The sequence below is a fragment of the Canis lupus genome, chromosome 35, assembly GCF_003254725.2.
Source record: "Canis lupus dingo isolate Sandy chromosome 35, ASM325472v2, whole genome shotgun sequence".
NCBI classification, from domain to species: Eukaryota; Metazoa; Chordata; class Mammalia; order Carnivora; family Canidae; genus Canis; species Canis lupus.
The window spans coordinates 11,556,017-11,581,964 of record NC_064277.1 but is presented as its reverse complement, the minus strand read 5'-3'; the positions used below and the strand labels follow the sequence as shown (position 1 = coordinate 11,581,964).

Here is a 25,948-nt window from a genome sequence, read left to right as displayed (position 1 = left end):
AAATAAATAAATAAATAAATAAATAAATAAATAAATAAAATCTCAATATGTAGACACTGGCACCAGGCTATATGCATATGTCAGCATTATTATTAATCCCGGCCTTTTTCATACATAAAAAGAACTGGCTCCAAAAGTCACACATTTTAGTCATATATGTAGACAGATAAATTAGATCTGTAGATTTTTCCATATAGGTTTGTAGGTGTTTTGCTGGACACAAGTAAATAAATTAAAAACAGTAAAATATCACACAAAAGTAAGTGTTCTTAATCCCAGCTATTATTCCCTAACTGGAAGAGAATCAAAGAGTGAAATGAGGGTCAGTAGTGTATTGATCCATCTTCCCTCTGCCCTGTGAAGAGACTCATTAGGAAAAGAGGTCAGTGGGTGCTTGGGAAGGAAAGAGCCTTAGATAAGGTTTATGGCCCATGGTGTCCAGATACCTCAACTGCAGTGCTTGTTTCCCTGTGATGACAGGGCATGTTCAGATGTTCTGAGGATTAGGCAATTCTTCATGCTGCCCTCCTGCCGTTGGGCACTCCCAAGTCCCTTACATCGTGTCCCAGTTTATGCTTTCACCTCATTGCCAATGGATCCCTCTGCCAGCATGGCAGGCGGAGGAAGAATGTGTGGTTCCTCCTCCAGTATTTCCTCACCATTACCAGTGCTCCCCGGCTTAGGACATCCATGGGAATGGGTGAACCTCTCTGTGATCTTTGCCTTTCCTTAAAAAGTTTGTTTTTCTATATCCACTCAGTTTGATTATTTCTTCTCAATCACCTTGGTGACATTTCAGCCTTGAGGTTTATCTGAAATGTGATCATTGCTGATTGATTGCTTCTAGAGAAGCTGATACAGCCATCTCAAAAGTTAGCGAGAGTCAGGTGCTTTTGTTCTCCTTTGGATCGAGGATGGTCAAATCAGTTAACTTCAAAACATAATTGTGTACTCCAGTTTTCCTCATAAAATCTCAAAATCATGGTGTAATCACTTGAAGTATTAAACGGTATAAATATGCTTATCCAGGCAAAATGTAAATAAAGCCAAGAAAATAATAATCTGGAAAAAAAGAAGTAGAACTTTATCACACACACTCAGTGTGATGATAAATATGTATTAAATCTATAGATAACACTGTGAATTCACGCTTCTTACAGAAAGAGAGCTCACAGAAAGTGAGCTTTTAAAATCTAAAATCAAGTTCTGTAATAACATTGAGCCGCTGAACTCAATAAATTTTTAAAAATTGTTCACATTTGTGAAGCAAAAAAAAAAATTGAGTTTCAGCAGTAGATGATGTTAGTTTTACATAAATTTGACCAATCGCACATACAATGCTATGAAAAATCCACCACTTCCCAAGTGCTGATGTCAGAGCTGGACTCCATTGGACCCAAATTGGATCCTCATATAAAGTTTATAATGTTTGTCTACATACTTAATCACATCTATTTGCATTGATTCTTACAAGAATCCCACAAAGTAGGTATTATGATCTTCGTTTTGAGGTTTGAGAAACAGGCCTCACTGAGTGAGTGATCACCTACCTGTCAGGTGGTCTGTTAGGTTCTGTTAGGCTCACGGAACAGTAAATTATCTTGAAGACCAGATCTCTGACTCCCTGTATGTGTTCAAGAGGCCAAAGAAACAGGATTGTTTCTGACAATGTGATTGTCAGTTCTTAATTAGCAACCAGAGCTCCTAGTTCATTGAAATGTTTAGATATTTCCATCCTTGGAGTCTTCATAAATGGCTCTGTTCACTGCCTGCTGGAAGTTCTTCCCATATAATGTCTCTGTTCACCCTTGATATGAGTCTACCTGCTTATTCCAGGCATTTTCATCTTGTTCTTAGGTATGTTTCATTGGTAGAGGGTTGGGGATGGCTTTTAATTTACTTTAGGCACATTTTATGTGTAAAGTTTATAATCCTGAACATAGTGAAATAAGTGATCTGATCATTTCTAAATGAGAAACGCTAAGGAAGTTTCATTTAGGAAAAAACGAATTTTATTTTTGTCATAAGATTATTTGATGTTTTCCATGTTCCTACAAGCACCCAGTGCATGCAAAAATTTGAAAAGTAATTTTTCTGAGATCCATATTAATTATTTCAAGAAAAATGTGTGGATATAATTGGAAAATTCCTGAAATGTAATCAAATAGCAATAAAATATTCATTAATAGCTGAAATGTATTAAAATCCAGGACCTTTCCACAATCCCTATATCTGATGTACATTGGCAAATTTTTCTTTTACTCTGGCTATCAGGAAGCTCAGAGTCTAATTTATGGCCTAATTTCCATTAACTATATCTTAATGCCATTCTCCATTTCTCTCACAAGTTTCATATTGACAAGATATATGTTTTAATTATAATTTGCCTCAATACCATTATGGAAACTGATGTGATTTGTTGAACATTGTTTCAGTGTTTATTGAGCACTTATTATCTAATCGATCGGTGGATACAAAGATAAATGACTCTTCCCTCCAGCAAATCATGAATTCACAATATACAAATAAATAAATATGCAAACAAACAAATAGCACAAGCATAAGGTCCAAAATCCTGCATGAATTTTTTGTTGAACAAATGTATAAATTAGTGCCTGGCTAGAAAAATAGTAAAGTGTAAGACATTTTAAAACATAACATTTTAAAAAATAAAATTTCAGAGAAAACCACGTTAAATGCTTAAAGTTGGGGGGGAAATGCAACTTATTTGAGAGTGATTTCAAGAGACAGAACCAGCGTCTGTGGGGCTCAGCAGTTATGGTGCATAGACCACTTCATGGTGTTCCAGGGTCCCACCTTGCCTCCCCATATTTGATGTAGGTTGGAATCCGTGTTATACTGTTGATCTCACCTGCCTTGAGCACGTGGTATGAAATCTGAAGAGCTCTCTGAAGAACCCAAAAGACTTTATTCTCAGGTCATGTTCAGTTGGGTTACTCTATTGGGCATTGAAACACTTTCCTTCATCCGCCATCTCACAAGGACCCACCATAGCGGGAAAGATCTTTTGAAATGGGAGAGAAAAAAGTATAAAAGGGCATAAAAAAAAAATCGATCCCAAAGTGAAGTCTTGGCAGTTCAGAGCAACAGGATCTCTAGAGTTGCACACTTTCACACAACTAGTGATGTCTTACAAATACGTGAAACATGCGAAGAATTGGTTTGGAAAGAAAAAATGTTTTTATGGAGATGCCGCAGAAGGCTTTCAGAGTATCTACTGCTGAAAGCACAGGAAAGGTTATTAAATGGTCTGATGTAGTCATAAGCATCTTATATTTTCCAAAAATGAGCAAAGGAGTTCCTTTTCAGCAGCAAGCCAGCACACGAGGGATTGTACAGTTCATGAAGCATTCTGTAATCCTGCAGTCCATCTTCTGAAAGACCTGTACAAGGTAAACAGCTTTTTCTTTCCTTTCTTTTCCCATTTTATCTTGAGAATGAGGACGGTTAAGGCAAAGAAAGTGAAGAGCTTCGCAAAGGCACTCCGCAGATTTGGCTAAAGTGAATTCCTCCTACCTCTGCTTGTTATCAAAGCTGCCTGTGGTACAGAAAGTGCTTTGGGCCACACACATTTCAACTTGTAAATGTGTTGCAAAACACGAGTAAGACTTGCTAGAGAGGTCTCATCTTGTGCAATAAAAGTAGGTGAAAGTTGAAAGTATTCAGGTCACCCAAAATTGTCCCAATAGATCAGATTTTACCCTGTTCCCCATCTCTCCCAAATTCATTAGTCCGCTGAAATATAATAGTTTATGTTAAAAACGGTCAATAGGTGAATGGCCTAAATGTTCACAGTACATTTAGATATAGAAGCATCCAAGGAAAGAGATACCAAGTCAAACCCCTCTTTGAAAGAACCTTACAAATGAGGACAAGTGAAGAGATAGGAGATTTCACCCCTGGGTGTACCATAAACTATTTCGAATCAAAGCCTCACTGACTTTAATCTGAGGCACTAACAGCCAAGAGAAGATTAATAAAGGCTATAAACACTTGACTTGTATCTGGGTGGGTTTTTTATAATGTGCCCTGCAATGGGGGATGGTAAACAATCCAGGCCTAGAGTGTTCCTCCTCTGCCTTCTGCTTCCTGCACCCCTCAGCTGAACAAACACGCAGACACAAGATTTCCTTCTCCAAACACGCTGTGTGGGTGAAAAGCCTTCATTCATTTTTATTTTTATTTGTTTATTTATTTACAAATGAGCAGGGGAGAGAGGGGCAGAGGGAGAGGGAGAAGCAGACTCCCCGCTGAGCAGGGAGCCTGACTCAGGGATGGATCCCAGGACCCTGGGATCATGATCTGAGCTGAAAGCAGATACTCAACCGACTGAACCACCTGGGCACCCCTGAAAAACCTTTAGATCTGATTTTTCCCTGTGTCCATTTTAGTACTTATTTACTTGAACTTTCTAGGTCTCATTTATGTGATCCCTCTTTCTGGGTTTTGACATTCTTTGCGTTTCTGTTTTCTGAGGGCCTTCATCAGAGCTGGCCTGTTGAGTGCCTGTCAAGTCTGCTTTGAGTCTTGACCACACCGAGGCTTAGGGCTGGCTGGCTCTAAACAAAACCGTGGCAGAGAAATGATAGTTCAACACTAGGGCCCTCACTTATGGAACTTTCTTCATTTTGCCCTGATACTTACCCACTTTGTTCCCCTTTCTTTCTCTCCTTCTCCATCAGTCACCATTTTAAACCCAAATGCTATCCCCCCCCATCCCTCCACAAGGCTCCATGGCACCTGGCTCACCTCTCCTTGTCGGGGCTCCTGTATGCTTGGATGCCCCTTCCAGGTCTGACTTCACTGGTAAGTGTTGGGTGCTGCCCTAGCACATGCTGGCTGCTTGGTGCTCTGGTATGGAGGCGATGCACTCCAGGCCTTCTTTTCTTTTCTGGCCCACCTGCACTGTCACAGTGGCCTCCTGGAGACTGTATTAAGGATTATGGGACGAGCTTGTCAAAGAGAACAAACAGGCTCCCCTCAGTCCTGTGCTATCGATTCCTTAGATCTAGACTGGGGCCTGGAAGCTTTGTATTTAAAACGTGATCCAGGTAATTCTTAAGCAATCATAACAGATAGGAATTTGGGATGGCTGCTTCTACTCCCAAGAGAGTTCAAACAGGATGTGTTTTAGATAGACAGGCAGAGAAGGAAGAAACCTGTTAGAGGCATTTGTTTAAACTGCTAAAGTTTCAAGGAAGTCCAGGACCCAGCATAAGCCTTTTCCAAGAATAATAGGTTGTGGGGCCCAGCAGCCCCCTCACCCCACTGTTACTTTGTTTGCCTAAAGGGAGCTATAGAGGATGTTAGAGATAAGGTGGGGTGAAGCCAGTCCAGGTGCAGCCTACTGATAGCCAATGGAGAGGCTTCTACTCAGAAAATCCCCCTCTGAGTCACAAAACTCGTCTTTTTTTTTAATAATAAATTTATTTTTTATTGGTGTTCAATTTGCTAACATACAGAATAACACCCAGTGCTCATCCCGTCAAGTGCCCCCCTCAGTGCCTGTCACCCATTCACCCCCACCCCCCACCCTCCTCCCCTTCCACCACCCCTAGTTCGTTTCCCAGAGTTAGGAGTCTTCATGTTCTGTCTCCCTTTCTGATATTTCCTACCCATTTCTTCTTTTGAAACATCGTTTTAAGCAATGATTTCTAGAGGAGAATATTTACAAGCTCAAGCTACCAGGGATGTACCGTCCCCTCTATTTGCATAGTTCAGCCCTTCTCAAACCTTTTGGTCTCAGGAAACTCTATGCTCTTAAAAATGGTCGATGACCCCAAAGAGCTTTTTTTTTTTTTTTTTAAAGATTTTATTTATTTATTCATGAGAGACACAGAGAGAGAGGCAGACACACAGGCAGAGGGAGAAGCAGGCTCCATGCAGGGAGCCCAACATGAGACTCGACCCCAGGTCTCCAGGATCACGTCCTGGGCTGAAGGCAGACGCTAAACCACTGAGCCACCCGGGCTGCCCCCCAAAGAGCTTTTTTAAATTGTGAGTTGTATTTATCAATATTTAATTATATCTGAAATTAAAACTAGGAAATATTTTTAATATTTACTTATTGATTCATTTAAAATAATGGTAAGAAACCATTACATCAGTGTAAGTTATTTGTATGAAAAGTAATTGTATTGTCCAAAACAAAAATATAGAGGGAGAATGTATCACTGTTTTACATTTTTACAAATCTCTTTAATGTTTGGCTTAAAAGTCGAGACATTGGAGCCTCATATCTGCTTCTGTGCTCAGTCCAATGAGTAAGAAGCAATATCACAGGTCATGTAGCCTCTGGAGGATATTCCCATCCACACGAGGGACAATGAAACTCACAAAAGCCAACATCTTGGTACTATTATCAAAACAGTTTTGATCTTGTGGGTCCCCTGCAACGTTGTGGGGATCCTTGGCACACACTTTGAGAACCATCCTCTCCCATCTTGTTTCTTGATTCTCATATGGACATAATTTTATGTAGAGATATATTGGAATAATTTTCTTTGTGAACAAAGCTTACCAATAGTGGTTTTTAATACCGCTTTTATGAATGTTCAAGAAGAAAATGTCAAAGCTGCGCATGAAGTCTTTTGCAAATGTGTGTTAAATAATCTTCCTAAGTTTAACTCAGTACCATGTTTATTCTTGCCAGGAAACATTTTATCTCTCTCTCTCTCTCTTTTTTTTTTTTGCCTTTTTAAAAAATTTAAATTCAATTAGCCAACATAAAGTACATACTTAGTGTCAGATGTGGTGTTCAGTGATTTACCAGTTATGTATAACACCCAGTGCTCATCACATCATGTGCCAGGCAACATTTTATCTCGAAAAGATTGCACCTTCTGGAAATTAAAAAAAAAAAAGAATCTAGGAATTGGTACAAGTGGTAGTAGAATGTATGACACGTGTCATGTATTCATGACCTGGGGACACAGTTCACTCCTGGAAACGGGAAGTTTCGATTCATCTTTGGGGAGGGTGTGTCATGGAACAGCAGCTGGATTTAGCTTGTCAAGTAAACGTCAGCAGTGGATGACCATCCCTTATGGAGTATGCACTACTAAAGATTAAAATGGTAAAGGAAGTCTGCTGTTGACCTTGTAGGTAATATAAAGGCAGTGAGAGTACACGGTGTGTGCACATGCACAAGTATGTGTGTGTGTGTGTGCACGTGTGGTACACCGTATTACGGCATATCTACAGGCAAGACCTTCCAACGTGGGACATACAGGTTATATCTCTGTGTATTTCACTGTTCACAGTTACGCCCACCCCACTGTCACCCATGCATAGATGTCTGGAAAGGACTGAAGCCCTCCATTCTGTTCCTGCCCTGAAAGTGGGGGTGAGTTTCTGATGTCATATCCCGAAGCAATGCGAAACGAGGCAGTGATCTTTGTGAAGTGGGGGAGGTTATTTTCTTCAATGACAACAACCATTTTGCAGAGTAAACATTGTAGGCTAATGAGCCTCCTTAAATTCCAGCGTGTCATGGACTTGTAGTGTTGCAAATTAAAAATAGCAATATGTGGGGCTGTAGAAAACCCTGCACAATACTTAGAGTGTACCCATTGACTTAATTGCCTGAAAAATCTCTGCAATTATTTTATCAGCCCAGAATCAAGGAAATGACTATTTCAAGACAGAAGAGTGTAGAGGGTGGACCAAAGAGAGAGGAGAAAACAGGGAATCCCAGGAGCTGATGGTGAGTCAAAATGACAAGGGAAGATGAGGACAGAGTCAGGATCCAGCTGGAGACTTCTTCATGCTTGGATAAAGATTTTGGCAGTGGCATAGCACAATGTATTTTTTTATTTAACAATTTGTAGTCAGTGTGGGTTATTGATCGTTACTTAGCTCAGTTCAGTTTTTTTGAGCACCCACTCTGTGTGCCACATGGTGCATCAGACGTGAGGGACAAAGGTGCATCAGATGTCACTCCTGCCCTCATGTGTGCCACATGGTGCATCAGACGTGAGGGACAAAGGTGCATCAGATGTCACTCCTGCCCTCAGGGAAGGGAGGCCCATCAGAAAGGACACGCTATCCTAGTGTGATGCAGCACACTTTCTCTTACTGCTAAACGCAACATTCATTTTCATGTTCACGTGCTATATAGCACATCCATTTTGTGACCAGTTATTGAAACCACAGATCTTTGAGTGTGCAAAGAGTTCCTTTTCAGAGAGGCTTTCCCATATTTCCCAAAGATGGGAAAATGTATTTTCTAATCCCTGCCTTCAGCTAAATATACGTATAAGCCTTTGTGTGAAGTACCATTTACTGCAACTCATTTAAGCTGGGATATATCGTGCAAAGTCGGAGAACAATAGGATATCCAGGAATCTCTTCTATAGCAAGTTGAATAACTATAATTAAGGAGAATTTTGAAAATGCGGTGGCCTCAAAACACAAGTGGCTACCGAATAGTAACCAAGCAAACTTGGGGTAGCTACAATCAGAGAAAGAACGAACACATTAGCAGCATAGCAAGTAAGAGGATATGATTCCTTAAAAGAAGAGGGGGGTATTTTAGTGACTGGGCTGTAGAAAATCAGGTCAGACAAGAAGGAAAAAGACCTTCTCTGAAGACGCTATTTGTTGTCTACGTCCCTTACCTGAATTTGTATCCATGGATAACATTTGATTAGCAATCACATATCCAATTCCAAGGAGAAAAAAAAAAATCACAAGCATTAAATGTACCCACGTGGAAGATACCCGCATAATTACTTGCACAAGAAATTATCTGCTTTAAAGCAAAAATAAAAATAATAATATCCATAGCTACTGGCCATTCAATGAACTGCCTTTTCAAAAAGAAAGGTAGAATTAAGGATTGAACAGTAATATAATTCTATTCCTTGTGAACTATTTCAGTAAGAGAAACCCTTAGGAATTCTTTTTTATTATTATTTAAATTCAATTAATTAGCATATACTGCATCATTAGTTCCAGAGGTAGAGTGCAGGAATTCATCAGCTGCATACAACACCCAGGGCTCATTCCATCATGTGCCATCCCTCATGCCTGTCACCCAGTTACCCCATCCTCCCTCCACCCCCTCAAGCTGCCCTCAGTTTGCTTCCTATGGTTAAGAGTCTCATAATTATAGTTTCTCTCCCTCTCTGATTTCGTCTTGTTTAATTTTCCCTCCTTTCTCCTATGCTCCTTGTTTTGTTTCCTAAATTCCACATAGGAGCGAGATTATATGATCATTATCTTTCTCTGACTTATTTTGGCTTCATGATTCTTAACTATAATTATAATTTATACAAGGAAAAAGCAAGATGAATATCCTGAAGTAGTTATGACACTTATGGGGTAATCACCACCGGCCCTACCCATTTTACTGCCCAGTTACACACTTGTGAATGCACACTCTGATCACACCACCACCATCACTACATGCATATGCACGCCTGCACAGACATACACACACTCACCAATGTAATATCTCTAATATGTTGGAGGGGAAAAATGGCTGTGTGAATTCGATTCCAAGACTGGCATAGCCAGAGTGGTGAACTACTTGACTCAGTCACCATTGTACATCTATTAATACGTCACACAACTTACTTGTGACCATTTTTCAAAACTTGCTAAGTAGATTTCATTTCTTGACATTCCATCCACGTTTCACTCTGCTTATCTTGTTCTGCATTCCTCTTCCTCCTCCACTGCATGTATCATCCATCTTAAATTACTTTTATTTATTTTCTTTTACATTCATTATACTTTTTCTTTTCCTTTTAAAGATTCTATTTTATGCTTCTATCTATCATCTATCTATCTATCTATCTATCTATCTATCATCTATCTTCTATCTATCATCTATCTATTTATCTATTTGAGAGAGAATGTGCATGGCGGTGGGGGCCAGGGACAGAGGGAGAGAATCCTGAGCACACTCCCCACTAAGCATGGAGCCCCACCTGGGGCTTGATCCCATGACCCTGAGATGATGACCTGGACTGAAACCAAGAGCCAGATGCTCTACCGAATGAGCCACCTAGGCACACCTATACTTTTCATTTTCAATCATGTTGCATTTAAGCCAGTTTTTAGCCCTGTTAGGGAGAGATTTAAAGTTTTCAAGCTCAAAATCATTACCTGCCATACTAATGTGAAATCTATACAATGCTCAAAAACGCCTTCTTTCAATTAAAAAGATTGGACTTAGTGTTTTAAAATTCAAAATGAAAAAGAAATGTCTTCTATGGACCCTTCCTATAAGACATTTTCAATATATGTACATTTTATCCACAAAGAATTTTTATACATGGTTATGACAGAACAATTTTGTCTAATTTAACTGATTTCCTACTGGGCAATCAAGTTGGTATAATTAGTTGCACTTTGGGATAATTCTGTGTAGCATTCAGAAAGATATGAAATATATACATGCACATATGTATTTATATACACTCCTATCTTTATAAATCTGTCAGCTACAGCTGAAATTAAATGTTTCTATAAGAGTCCCTTATGCAAAAGAAAATTATATTATTCCTTGTTTCTCTTTCCAGACTTCACAAAATGGAGAAAATAAAATTACCAAAGCTACCCATATAATTAAAATAACAATATGATGTGTTAAAAATAGTTCTAATACGAAAAACTTATGCTGTGTTATAAACATTATTAGGATCCATTTTTACATGAAATCAAAGAGCTAAAAAATCTTACCCCCAGAAAAAAGATAAGAAACTAAACAATAAAAGAAGGAGAGACAGAGTTCCAAAAATACCCAGTTGTGTAATTTGAGCATTGCCATGAAAGCCAAATGAAACCAGGGAAATAAACAGAGAGCTTTAGAAAAGGTCGGGATAAACATCCCGGCAGATTTAAATTGACTGGGGTACTAATAAAGCTTAGGCTTGAGAGCCTCTCATGTGGGGGGTCTCGGTGAGTTCTAGAAACCACTGGTGTTCCAGTTGCCTCAAAGGGGGTCTCTGAGAAAAGGGACTCCAATCTTCACATCTCTGGTAATTTGCTGTGATCTCTTTTCTTATTCTAATAAGTATTCACATTTGGGCTTAATTCTGTATTCATAATTTTGTGCTGTTTTATTTAGAATGTTCTCTAAATACGGTTGCCAGATGTATTAATCTGCTTGGGCTGCCATAACAAATACCACAGACTCTGTGGCTTAAACAAGAGAAATTTATTTGCTTACAGTTCCAGAGGCTGGAAGTCCAAGATTAAGGCTTCTTCTGAGGCCTTGTGGAGGCCCATCTTCTCCCTGTGTCTTCTGTGGTCCTCCTTCTGTCCATGTGTCCAACTTTCTTCTTCTTGTAAGGACATCAGCCATATTGGATTGGGGCCCCATCAAACGATCCTATTTTAACCGAATTACTCTCTAATGACCCTACTTCCAATAAAGTCACATTCTGAAGTATTAGGAGGTGAGAATGTCAACATATGAATTTTGAGAAGACGCGATTCAGCCCATAATACCAGATTTAGCAAAAAAAAAAAAAAAAAAAGAAAGAAAGAAAGAAAAAAGAAACCCCCAAAACAGAAAAACAGGACTCCCAGCTAAATGTGAATTCCAAGTAAACAGTAAATATGTATGTCCCCTGAAGTATTGAAGATATATATACACATATGTACATATACACACAAAAATTATTCATTGTTTTTCTGAAATTCCATTTAACTGGGAATCCTGTATTTTACTTGATAGCTTTATCCCCAAATTACATAAACTTCAGGCAGGAAGAAGTACTCAGAGAGGGAGAAATAATGAGGAATCATTAGGATGATTTCACGTTAGGACTGAAAGACACAATAGAGAACCCCAAGTGCACCCCCCCACCTAGTGCTGAGTGCCCCGAGGCCTGGGTTGCAGAAGGGCTAGGAGCCCCAAGGCTTCACTGTCCCTCCCAGGCCAAGCCCTCCCCATGCTGAGAAAGTTACTAGAACCTCGCTCTGCATGCTCACTCCAGGGCAGCTTCCAGAAGCCAGCTGTGAGTCAACAGGGTTGGGTTTGGCTCTCGACCCATCTGCTCAGTCACACTGACACACCAGAGCACCCAGAGCCCTTGAGGTTATCTGGCTGTCCACCCAACCACCCCCGCCAACTGGAACACACTCTGAGGTCTCCTCAGGCCCCTGGCGAATCACCATACTTGAAGGCGGCTACGAGGGCTAGCTCTGAATTGCAGTCTCCTTTATGACAGTTCTTTAATTATGAAGCCCTTTGAGAATCCATGAACACTGGATCTTCCAGCCCCAAAGCATACCAATTCACCAAGACGACTGTGCATCTAATTTCAGGAGACTCAAAGAGCTCCTAAAGCCCCATCTTGGAAACACAGGTTAAGAGCCTCTGCCTTATACCAAGTGAGGCCCCAGTATATACTGGGAGGTTGCCACTCTGTCAAAACCGTGCTTGCACACACACCCTAACAGTGAAGTGAGTGTGTCCTGAGGAACCCAGGACACTTTGTCCAGGATGAGGTGTGTCTTGCAGCATAATACATTCATGAAGTGAGGAAGCCTTGCAAGCAAACCACTTCTGGAGCTGCTAAGTTGCATTTTTAATAAAGAATAATTTCTGAGAAACTAGAGAAGTTCTCAAAGAAGGGACTTCAGGCATCAGGGAGGGCCGAGTGGGAAAAATCTCTGCATGTGGGACCATTTGCCAGCACCCCTGAGAGCACATCATGTCGGGGATCCCTCGCACCAGCTGTGCAGGGTGCTGCTAGGGACCCGATTAAGAGTTGGCATTCAAGGACTGCTCGCAATGGCGAGGGCACCGGGCAAAGCACTCTGTCAATGCCTCTAGGGTCCCCTTTATTCAGCTGGAAACGTAAAGGCTGAGTTTTTGAAGAACTTGCCCCAAGTCAAGCAGGTTCATTCCCCGGAGGGCTTGAGGCCCTGTCTGCTGGTTTCCATGAGCCATCCGCATGGTCCCTTCCAGATCTCCTTGCAGCCCTCCCAGTTTCAAGCTCGCAGGCTTGCCCTGGATCTGCTCTGCCCACTTGCTGGGCTCCTCTTTTGCCTTCTGGGTGGACATCTGGCATCTGGGAGAACTCCAGAGGCCACTTTTGGGCTTTTGTTCTCAGAGCCTCTTGGGAGAAGGTTTAGGAAAATGCTCCAAAGCCTGATCACAACTGGACAGTTTGGGTCTGCTTCTTAAAACATATATGGGATTGGCACAGCTGCTTTCCCTCCATAATTTTGTTCTTAAAAAGATAAATATGTGGGTTACTGTCTCAGTGATAGAAGTGAATGGACGAGCCCTGGCATTTTGGAGCATTTTTCTGTTTTGCTTTTGTTTTGCTTTGTTTTAAAGCACATCTCCCATCCTTTGATCCAGGGACCTGAACCTCCTGTTTGGGTGATAGAAAACACTAAACGAACTAGGACTTGGCTTGGTCATCTGACAATAACGTAATCCAGCAATAAGGCATTTCCAATCTAAGCCTTGTTGAGCCAGTCAATTTCTCTCCTTTCTCTCCCCTCCTAGCCACCAGCCTCGTATATTAGGACCCTCCCAGGGCTTCCTGCTTTGCGTGTTAGAAAACCCAACCTCCCCCCCGGGTTCCTCACATTTTTAAAAAATAGGTCTTAAGCCTCCTCTGTCCTTTGAGGAACTCTCTGCTTAAAGCCTTCCGCTTAGGATCATTCCAGTGTACACGTTGTGAATTTAAACCTATTGTGAATTTAATGTGGTCTAATGAGCTTTGCTTAGGAAAAAAGTGTTCTTGGGTCACAGAATCACATTCATTGCTGTCGCCAGCCAGCTTTTAATTACATGCTTTTGATTACCAGGGCAACGAGGAGAGAGACCGGGTCCTCTGGGTGACCTCATCGCCACCAATAGAAAAACAAGGAAAATAACAGGCATTCTATCTGAGATGGAGCATTACTTTTATCCAGTAGGACAGCACATTTGTAGAATGACTTTATCTTGATAATGTTGAGGTAACTGTTTCTTGATCAGAAGCCATTCTCTTTTTAGACTTTTAACTTCTTGAGAAGAGTCCTTTTCTTTGGAATTTTTTGCTCTGCCAACCGACACGCAAGCACAAACTCACATTCCACATGACCTAATGCACGACTTTCTGCTGAGTTAGGATTTTATTCTTCCTTAAGCTGATTGACAGAGAAATGTTTAATGTCTCGGGAAAGGAATGTGCAGCTTAGAAGCTCCAGGGATCAGGTGTAAGGCGAAGGCAGATTGTGATCTCCAGGGAAGGAAGAATTTCCCTGGAACACTGAAATCACAGCTGGCCAATCGGAAGGAATGAGTTTTGACAACAGAAGCAGTGGGGATCTCTGCATTGGGAGGAAAGGTAAATGGCCCAGTTGGCCAGAAGGTCGGCCATGGCTGGAAGTGAGAGCATCCAGGTGTCCCAGCAGGATGTCCCAGACCAGCAGGGCTCCGCCCACATTTCTGTGCCTTTGCCACCTCAGCACACATTGGCCCTGCAGGCAGCTGTAGGCCAGAGAACCTGTATTTCTTTGTGTGGGGCTTTCTCTGAGGAGTGAAGCCTGCTTTGCTCACCCATGAAACAGGCCCAAAGGGCCAGGAGATTAATACCCCTTGGGAGTGAATCCAGTGACCCACTGAAGTTAGTGTAGGTATCAGAGAGCTCTGCTTCCTAAAGCCATGCATAGCCACTATGTAAAACAAGAATTTTTATTTATTTATTCATTTTTTGGTTATTTCTCATGAATCTGGAGGTAAGAAATTCAGGCAGGACACAGGTGGGCAGTCTTCAGGTCTACACTGGGTCACTTGCTGAGTTGCCTTCTTGAGAGCAGTGAGGCCCAGGAAGGTCCCCTTCACGTGTGTGGCTCTCGGGTCCTCCTCAAAGTGGCCTCTTTCTCTTCACACCATGTCTCACTATTCAGTGGATGAACCTAGATTGTTTCCAGAATGGCAGCCAGCTTCCTTAGCGAGTGTGGAAGTGGAGGTTTCTGGGTCTCCTTCTGACTCAGGACCTGCTCAACTGTACCTCTGTCACCTTCTATTGGTAAAAGCAAGTCACCAGCCAGGCCTGTCTGAGGGAGAAGAAAAACAGACCCCGTCTCCCCTTGTGAGGAAGGGCAGGCCTGTTCCTCCAGGGAGGGAAGATCATCTTCCACAGGGTGTGGGTGTGACCCCTCCGGGGTCAGAGCGGGAGGTCGCCAGGTGGGAAGTAACCAGGAGGTAACTAGAAGGTAACCTGGAGGTAACCAGGCAGCCTGGGTGAGTGTGGGGGCTGGCAGGCTTCTCCTTTCCTAGCTCAATACCTCACTCCCTTGATCATGGGTCCTGAGAGCACCGCCCCAATTAGCCACTTGAGCTCGATGACTTTTCTCAGGGTCTGTTTCCGGGGAAGCTCAAACCTAAAAGCCAATGATGGAGAATATTGATGGCATAAAAACATCAAGGACACCTTTTCCTCTTGAAAGCTGTGAGAGGGAATGGGGGGCAGATGAGAGACCCTTAGAGCGATTTGTTCTTTCCCCCAGTTTTACTTTCTCAGGATAAATTCAGCAAAAAGAGGTGAGGATTTTAAAAGAAGCAACGTGACCTATGTCTCCTTTTCTCCCATTGACAGCATTCCGGGAACCAGAACGTTGGCACCATCCTCTCCACTCTGGGCTTTGGAAACAGGGCATCATGAGTTGTTCTCCACTAAGAGGCTGTGAAGAGTCACTACAAATCCTGTTCTCATCCCTCTTTGTGTTAAAAAATGAGTCTCCTGTCCAGAGCACCATGTCTAGTAACTTAGTAACTCAGTTGATGCTGATGACGGGAGCTCGTTTTATTGTTTTAATCTCAGCACTGGAAAATGTAACTAAGATTCAACTGCACTAGGTTGAAGAAACTGTTGTTTTTTTCACATTTGAACAAACCTGTGAACTTCAACCCCGAGAAAACTAGTTCTGAGTGGATTGGGATGTTAGCACCCAGGGACTTTGGTTAGCTCTCAGCAGTGTTTTCAGTGTCAAGAGCCAAGTCCCTGCCATAGTACACGGTCAATAAATATTTGTTCAATAAATAACTCCCCGTTATTTTGAGGGGGGTGGTTAATGATAAGGATAATACTTTCATGGTTCCCTTACCACCGCCACCCGCATCCTTTTACCCATAATATAGCAGGGAATAAAGGTATGTTAGGGATAGGAATGATTATTTCCTACACTGGTGGAGGACTTACAGTGTAGAAAAAAATTAACACCTATGTTATTGAGATACAGGAAGTAAACTGTTAAATAATATAATAAGATTTAGAAGTTAAAGAAAGGAAGGAAGGAAGAAAGGAAGAAAGAAGAAAAAATGTTTTCAAAGATCATACACAGCTAATACAAGTCTAAAAGGAAAGTTATGTCCCTCCATTGATGAATAGATGCATATTTTCTGTGATTTTGAACTTTTGGGATTCTACTCTGTATAGTGAATTCACTAGGCTTTCATAGCGGAAGCATAATTGTTGGGCTGAATGTGCACAGCAGAAAAAACTAGAAGTAATACACGCAGAGAAAGTGTCTGTGGTCTTGAAAAGCCCAAGATGATCCATATTTCTGTCTAGTAGTTTAAACCCAAGACAAGGGCACCTGGGTTGCTCAGTGGTTGAGTGTCTGCCTTTGGCTCAGGGCGTGATCCCGGGGTCCTGGGAGGGAATCCCCAGTCGGGCTCCTCGCAGGGAGCCTGCTGCTCCCTCTGCCTGTGTCTCTGCCTCTCTCTCTCTCTCTGTGTCTCTCATGAATAAATAAATAAAATCCTTTAAAAAAATCCATTTTATACTTTAAAAAGTATATATACTTTAAAACACAGTCTTGGCTATACCTACCTGCCATGGTAGTTCCCCAACAGGCTTAGCCAGGTAACACCCCAAAGAGTCGGCCAAGGTCAGGCAACCTCATTAAGTATCTTTATCCCAGTCTCGGGATATTCTATTTTCTGATCATGGAACCTATGATGAGTCACTCCTGGGTGATAAATCGCTGTTTTGTTGACCCTCATCCAGAGATGCCATCACACCCACAAAAAGAAATGAATATTTAAAGGAATTTCAGGTTCTAGCTGATAGGATGAGCCAGGGAGGGATTCTTTGGGAAAGAGAACTGCTTGACAGCCATTCAGGTGGATATGGGCTCAGCTTATCCGTAAGACCATTACACCCCCGCACAGGACATTCCCTTAGTGCTTCAGCCATGCATTCGGGCGTATCTCTGTGGTCTGAAAAGAGAGAACATGGACTTCCCAAAGGATTTGCCTCTGTGATTTTTCTGAGGGTGCTCGCTCCCACAGTACTTTCTACACAACGAACCTGCCAAGGCATCTTAGGGAAAGTATGAACGCCTGAAAGAGCTCGGCTGCAGACTTTGCCAATAACCACAGCATACAGACACATTTCACATTTCTTCTTTGGAAATCCCGAGGCAAAAATATTCTTCTTCCTTCCTTTGGGTTCTATGAAATATTCTATTTGACTTCCTCTCCAGCAAGCTGTCTCCCTCACACTTTTCGATTCACCTCTCACAGTCTTTTTCTTCCAGAAAGCTTTTCCTTGGCTAAGATAAATTCTCCTGCATCGTGTGAAACCATGCTCATTACCCAACCTTGCCCTCCTCAGGTGGCAGGTATTATTTCTCTCGCAAACGTGGCCCAAGTGTCCCCAGTGTGATCTGCTTGCAAGTTGCTTTTGTGCTTGTTTATTTAATTTCCATTTCAAGTCCACGAATTACTATTATTTTCTTAATGGTGCAGGGTGCACATTGCTACTCTCGATAAATTGTAAATTAATGTTTTTGCTATCAGACGTGATTATTATGCAATTCACCTACTATCATCATTATTGTCTCTGAACGGAGGTGTAATCATAAGGACCCTTTCAAATTCCTTGGTCTCATTTGTACTCACACGTAGTTTCTTATCATGCTCCTTTCTTTTTAAGTAGCTTTATTGTTTTTTTGGAAAATTGCTGAACGTTCATTGTAAAAACTCAAGCAATGTGGAGAAGTACAATGAAGAAAGTAAAAATTACCCTAGATCTTATCATTCAGAGAAAATTACTGTTAAAATTTCAATGAACATTCTTGCAGGCGTTTCCCTATTTTATATGCACATGTAGATATTGTAGATATATGCGTGTCGTTTTACGTAAATGCAGAATAACTATTCATACTGTTCTATAAACTTCCTTTGTAGTCAGTATTGGACATCATTTCATGTTAGGACATTTGTGAATAGTCATCATAATTTTTAATAGTTTCCAAGTATCATTAGACACATGGCCTATACACAATCCTTTGCGAGGAACATTTATGTTGTTTCAACAGTTTTTACTAATCTAAACAATGCTATAGGGAAGAAGCTTGTGAATATGACATTTTGCACTTGTATTAGCTGCTTGGATTAGGTTCCTAGAAGTGTAAATTGCTGGGTCAAAGGGCACTTATCAACACTAAGTCTTGATACCTATTTTGATTCAATTGACGATTGGTTGTAATCAATCTTCATACCAAAAATATGTGATAGTTTTTTTAATCATGTCCTTTCTCATTACATCTTCATTGTGCCCAAGAATATTTTAGTGTGTGCGTTGGGGGTGGGGGTGGGGCGCTGCTAATTACCAAGCTGAGTGAGCAATAAATGAGTAGCAGTCTTTAGACATTGTTTTTCTTGTCAGCAGTGGGGAGGTTATCACCTCCCTTCTCTTGTCACTATTCTGCTCCTTTGTTTTCATCATCTGAACAAGATGATTTCACTGAATTATCACACACAAGGATTTTATGACAGTCAATTTATATGAGCACCTGAACCCATTATACAGCATAATTCATATTTGATATAAAGTGACAGTTGCTAGCAGCTTGCATTGACATTCCTTTAGAGAAGACAATTGCTCAACAGGAATCGTTCTGAATCAATTAATCGAGCCACAGCTCAGCTGTAATGCTGTGACATTCTGACACCAGGAGAAAGGAGCTACTTGGGCATTCTGTGCTGAATCTTTGCCCACGCAAGTTTTACACTGTTGAGCTCGTTAAGGTCATTAGATCCTTGACAGGAATCTTACCCATCTAACACCCCCCTCTCTGGCCTCCTGCAGTGGATTTGATTTTTGTTTGCTAAAGTGGGTGTAGTGAATGTAAAAAAGTAAAATAAAAAAATATATGTATGTATCTACATACATACATATATATGTATTTCTGTGATAGGAATGTAATTGGCTGAGGATATAGTTATTCACAAAAAATATGAAATCTATTTCTGGTGTGATTATGACCTTGGAAAATTAGAATATCTTAATGACCTATAAAATCTGCCTTAAGAGTCTCAGATAATTGGAGTTTGAAAATGTGTATAGAAGGAGAGATATTTTGAAAATGATGATAGGGATTATAGCAAAGGAGATAGACCAGGATCTCTGGTTCAGTAGATTTTGTCTCCTCTTATGTTGTTCTCAGACCTGATGTCTTCTTAATAATTAGACTTGCCTCTGCAGTCTTGACAATAATCTTTGCTATGGTCTTTGGCTAGCTAACTCACACCCATGGAGTATGAACATCTGGGTCCCACCCTCAGAGATTCCAGATGCATGGTTCTGGAGTGTGCCTGAGGCAACAGCATTTTAAAAAGCTAACACAAAGTTAAAATTAACTATCGATTTAGATAAAGAAAGACATTCCAAATGAATGATTAGGTGCAAAGCTTATTTGAAATCCCTTCAGTGTTCTCTATATCTCATTCAACTTCAACCAGTTAAAATCCCATTACCGTAATTACTTATATCACTTTTACATTTAAAAGGAGTATATTACCCATACATGAGGAGAAAAGATTTCAGAATAGAACACTATTACATAGGTCATTTTCCTCTTGCCTCTGCTGAGGGGATAAATCTAGGGTAAGAGTCCTCAAACTTGACTCTGCATATGAATCACCTGGGGAATATCTTAAACATGAGATTACGAGGCCAAATTCCTAGGGATTATGGTTTCAAGGCCCAGAGAGAGTCCAGTAAACTGTTTTTGTCACATGCAGCCCAGTGATTCTGATGCCAAGGGGATCCTGAAACATACTCTGCAAACACTGTCCTGGAGGTTTCTAGACCTATCGCAAACTGGATCACTCCTCCCCGCCACCAGCCAACTTTCTGAAAACTTGGTAATAACAACTCAAGAAACATGAGGAGGACTTTAACACTCTTCCTTTTGTTTTCAGCAAACAGACTCATACATAAATTCTCATCTATAATTAGTAGCCTTCAGGTAACTGCCCAAAGGAAAAATTATATATAAAGAAAGAAAAAAAATCACAGACAGCTCAAATTTTGAAAGGGTAAAGGACATAAGTATAAAGGAAACAATACAAATAAATATGGTACATGTACCTTCATTAGAAGAGATAACCAGGAAAGAGAAAATAAACTTTGTATAACAAGAGATAGGACTTACAATAAATAAAGGTGTCCTGTTCCTCAAACCCCAGAAAATAGAAAACTGGCATTTATTTCTGTTGACATTTTGAAACACGAAATGTGCGCAGAATAATGAGATGTAGTCAAAGGAGAGAGGTTTATAGAATCCCTGCATATTCCCCATTCCCTAAAACCTCTCAGTTTTCAACTTGTTTCCAGAAGGCAATTCAAAATAATGTATCATCCTAATTTATTTTCAATAAATCAGCCCATTCTTATGGATTTCTTCATCCACTTTTAACCATCTTTGGGCCCTCTGTCTTCATCCCATCTGCATTACTTCTCAGGTTTTAAATTTTTCCTCTGGCTAATGAGTTTTAGGATTTTGTTGATTCTATTACGTGTTCTAAGAATGATTTGGAGAGACTTAGAGAAAATGTAATTGTTTATACCTATTGATGCATTAAAATAGAACAAGACAAAAACAAATGTAAGTGATTTAGTGAAATAAAAATGCAGATCAGGAAGTAAAATCAAATGAAAGGAGAGGTCATTCTACAATAGATGGGCCAGTTCTACAAAGATCGGCACAGTTTTGAGAAGACCATAGAGGTTACTCTGAATTTTCTAGAAGCTCACACAGAGAAGAGATGTGATTATATACTTGATACATAAAATACTTACAGGGTTAAGACTCGGCTTTTCCTGGTTCTACGTCCCCAAAGAATTTCTTCCCCTGTGTCTTTGGCAAAAAAAAAAAAAAAAAAGCCTGTGTCACAGTTAATACAGTCTTTGCTTAGACCAAGAAAGTTATGTCCAACACCAAATTTCATAGATTTTCTCCTCAAGATGCACCTACATGCAAGTAGGTGCCATGAACTCAAAAATGAGTCTATTAAAGAGTTCTATGATGCTAAACAAGAAGACAGGAAGGAATGAAGGTCAGCTTCCTGATGATCTATCTTCACCCTGGAGAAAGTCCATGTAGGACAGGAGGAACTGTATATTCTTCACACAACCCCTATAAATATTACTGCACTTTCTGAACTTTTTTTTTTTTTAAAGATTTTATTTATTTATTCACGAGAGACACACAGAGAGAGACAGAGACATAGGTGAGGGAGAAGCAGGCTCCCTGCAGGGGACCTGGAGTGGGACTCAGTCCCAAGATCCTGGATCACACCCTGAGCCAAAGGCAGATGCTCAACCACTGAGCCACCCAGGTGCCCCTCTTCCTGAACTTTTGATAACATTGAGTAGCAGTCATTTTGAGGTTAGCTATGTTGTTAAACTCCTCATAAAAGTCCTAGAATATCTTGCTTATTAAATATAGGCAATGGACTTTAAAAGATCACCTCACTGGGGTTTGGATTGGTATCTTTTATGAGCTGTCAGAAGCCCATACGAAAGCTAACTACCTTTAGCCTACCCTACCTCTATGAGCCAAAATAGCCCTGAAAAATATTTTGGAGGTGAAGTCTTTTCCTTTTGAAATGAGCTTTTTGACAAACTTAAAATAAGTTTTTCTTATGCAATTCATGGACTTTAAACTCAGTTTACAGACCTTATTCTCTTTATAAGTCTATCAAATTTTATTAGCAACTTTGAAGGGATTTTTGAATTCAGTTTGGTTATGTTTCCAGATTTAGTTACAATATTTAAGCATTCAGACACTTCAAGTTGCATTTATAAATTTGACATGTTTAAGTTTGTTGTAAAGTATATGTATATGTATTTCAATTGCCCTGACAACAACAAAATTTTTCTGAGCGCTTAACTCTTAAACATCATATAATTTCCAATACTAAACTAAACTTAGTGATACTTTAGTTTAAAATCATAAGGCTTTCTTATTTACCTAACTACCTATTTTAAGTTGGAGTTTCAAGGTTGTCATTTAATTAGGTCAGATTCTCTTAGACATCACATCAGTGAGAAATACAAAGTACGATGGAGTATTTTTCAATCTGGAAATGCTAACACTATAATTTTGATCACTTAAAACTTTATATGCTTTTTCCTCAAGCTTAAAAGATTCATATACTCTAAAGAAGACAAGTACAATCCTGGTTAGATGAAATTATTTTTGTTAAACATTCTGGCCAGATGTTTACTGCAAAGCTACTCCCCATACTCATTTTTCCTCCCAACATATTATAAAAATTTTCAAATACAGTGTAGAACTAAAAGACTTGTACAATGAGCATTCATATACCCATCAAGATTCTACTATTAACATTTTACTATACTTGTTTTATCTTATATTTATCTTTTACCCATGTCTCTATCCATCAACCATTCCATTTTTGTATTGGTAAATTTTAAGGTAAATTGTAGACATCGATGGACTTCCCCTCATTGCTTCAGCAGGTGTAACATTAGTTAGAATCAATACCCCTGCAGTTTCTTCTTTTGATGTGACATTTCTAATCAGTCAAATGCACAAATTTTAAGTGTATAATCACTAAATCTTGACAAATGATTACACTTGTATAATCAAAACTGTTATTAAGATATAAAATGTTACCACAGCCTTGAAAGTTTCCTGGTGCCATGGCACAGTCAATCTCTGCTTCCACTTGCCGAGACAACCACACATCTGTCTTTTTTCCACCCTAGAGTAGCTACCCCTTTTCTAGAACTTTATATTAGTGAAATTTTCCAGCATGTACTATTTTACAGAAAGCATCTTTCATCCAAGATAATGCTTTTGTGATGCATCCCTATTATTGCACATCTCAGTAGTTTGTTTCTTTTTATTGCTGAGCATGCATGTATCATTATGTACATGCACCAGTTTATGGATTCCCTTGTAGATGGATCCTGGACTATTTCCAGGCTTTGGCTATTATGAACAAAGTTGTTGGAAACATTCTTTTATAGGTCTTTTTGTTGATTATTGAGTCCTCTTTAAGATTTACTATGTCATGGTATGCAAAGCTTAAAAAGATATTGGTTTTCTAAATACTTATTACATAATATGTATGAACTTCGATAAGCACCCAACTTCTATCCAGGTTGACTAGTTTTTGCATTTCCTTCACTTGTATGATATGTTGATGTATTTTCCTTTAATTCTAAAAATATCTGAACTTGATAGAATACTACTTTAACTAAAATGTAATCTGTGTTTAAGAGAATCTTGAGTTCTCTCATATTCTTAAGATTTTACAATTCATAGGGGTATTCAAAATGAAATCCATTGGCTTTATGTGACCTGGATGTCATACCCAACAATCTGTTAATGAAAATAAATATACTTCTGAGAAAAGAAATATTCTAATTTTGAAAAAGGTAAAAATGCTACCTATTTTCACTTGGTCATAGAAGATTTTTATGTTAAAGACTGCTGTTAATCTGTTAGTATCTGTTTTTCCTTTGTTTCTCAATAATAGAACTCCTAATTCTTAGCTGAGCAAGGTCCATCCAGAACAAAAATTCCATTTCCCAACCTTTTATGTATTGAGGTGTTTTAAGGTGATTAAATTCCAATCAATAGGATACAAGCTAAAGTGTTGTGTGCAACTCCAGTGAAGAGAGAGGAAATCCAAGCAGAATCAGCTAGTCCAGCTGAGTGGAGGAGGCAGAGATCAGGGTTCCAGAAAGCTGAGGTGGCTGGAATTTGTGAATCAGAATACCCGAGAGGGAACTGCACACATAGGAGAGTTCTGTGGAGCATTGTACTGGAGTCATTTGCTGATTGAGCTCTGCCCCTATGCCTCAATGGTGGCCACACTACATGAGGCTGAGAAAAAAGCCACTAGGAAACAGTTAACAGATTATTTCTGGAGGTCATCACACAGGGATGGGAATAATGTGCATTTTCACCAGCCAGAATGTAGAGATCTCATAATGCAAGGAGTGTCTGCTAGAGTCCTCAGTCTTGATTTGGTAGAGTGACTAAATTAGCCAAGTAAAGCTGCCTCCAAGACCTGACTCAAAAGAAAAAAATCTAACTCAAAAGCTTAAAGGAGTCTAAATGGATAAAACTGATGAAAATAACCTAACAATATGCCAGAACAAAGTGCAGAAATCTTTAAAGAAATAAAACAAAATCTAGGACTCAAAAATGTAAAAAAAAAAAAAGGAAAAATCCAAAATACCTAACATTCAACCACACTCTACTAGGCATGCAATGAAATAGGAAAATATGATCCATAGCCAAGAACAAATATTAATCAATGAAAGCATTCCAAGAAATGATAGAGATGATGGAATTATCAGATAAATATTGTAAAAGAAGTATAATAAATAATTAAATACGGGATGCCTGCGTGGCTCAGTGGTTGAGCATCTGCCTTTGGCTCAGGACATGATTCTGGGATGCCGGGATCAAGTCCCACATCAGGCTCATGGGGAGCCTACTTCTCCCCTGTGTCTCTGCCTCTCTCTCCGTGTCTCTCATGAATAAATAAAATAAAATCTTTAAAAAATAATTAAATGTTATGAATATTCTCAAAGATTTAAAGAAAGGCATGAAAATAATGAGACGAGAAATAGAAAAATACAAAGAAGACCCAAACAGAACTTCTAGATATAAAAAACTACTTTTCATAAAATAAAATGCAGTACTTTTATGAAAACCATGATCAAATATACACTGGAGAGTATTAAACTATGTGTTCCTCCTAAAAATTCAGTGAGTTTGAAGACATAACTATAGAAACTATCCACACTGAAGGAGAGAAAGAAAAAAAGGTTTTTAAGAAAAGTTTTATTTATTTCTTTACAGAGAGAGAGAGAAAGAGAGAGAGCATGAATGGGGGAGGGGCCGAGGGGGAGAGAGAGAGAAGGAGTCTCAAGCAGACTCCCTGCTGAGCATGGAGCCTGATGCAGGGCTCAATCTCACAACCCTGAGATCATGACTTGAGCTGAAATCAAGAGTTGGATGCTTAACTGACTGAGCCACCAGACGCCCCAAGAAAAAAAATTTGAAAAAAAATGAACAGGGATGCCTGGGTGGCTCAGCGGTTAAGTGTCTGCCTACAATTCAGGGCATGATCCTGGAGTCCCAGGATTGAGTCCCACATCAGGCTCCCTATGAGGAGCCTGCTTCTCCCTCTGCCTACATCTCTGCCTCACTCTCTGTGTGTCTCTCATGAATAAATAAATAAAATCTTTAAAAATTAATAATAAAAAAAAAAGAACAGAAGCGTAGTGCCTTGTGAAAAAACATCAAACAGTCTATCATGTGTATATGGGTCCCTGGAGAAGCAAAACCACAGGGAGAAAAAGAGTAAACATTTTTGAACAAATAACTGAAAAACATTACAAATTTGATAAAAAGTATAAATCTATAGATACAAAAATTAAACAAAAGCTTAAGTAGAATAAGCCTAAAAATAGTCATATCAAGCACATCATATACATTTATCAAAAAACAGTGATAATGAGAAAAGTCATTAAAGCAGCCAGAAAAAAACAAAGACACATTATGTGCAGAGGAACAAAGATAAGAATGACAACTGAATTTCCATCAAACAACGTAAGCCAGAAAATGGTGGAGCAACATTTTTAAAGAATTGAAAAACACAAGCGAAAATCTATCAGTGTCG

General features: G+C 39.8%; 1 long non-coding RNA gene across 4 annotated transcripts in view; it reads left to right on the top strand.

Annotated features, from left to right (window-relative positions):
* LOC112658298 (uncharacterized) overlaps window positions 1-15,734 on the top strand; it is a 79,548-nt gene extending 63,814 nt beyond the window's left edge. For 3 of the 4 annotated variants that reach the window (XR_007408413.1, XR_004812274.1, XR_007408412.1), the window contains 2 exons: window positions 7,284-7,366; window positions 15,582-15,734. This is a non-coding gene — a long non-coding RNA (uncharacterized LOC112658298). The remainder of the gene's footprint in view (window positions 1-7,283; window positions 7,367-15,581) is intronic. The other variant, XR_003135636.2, reaches the window with a different exon arrangement.
* Window positions 15,735-25,948: the final 10,214 nt, after the last annotated feature.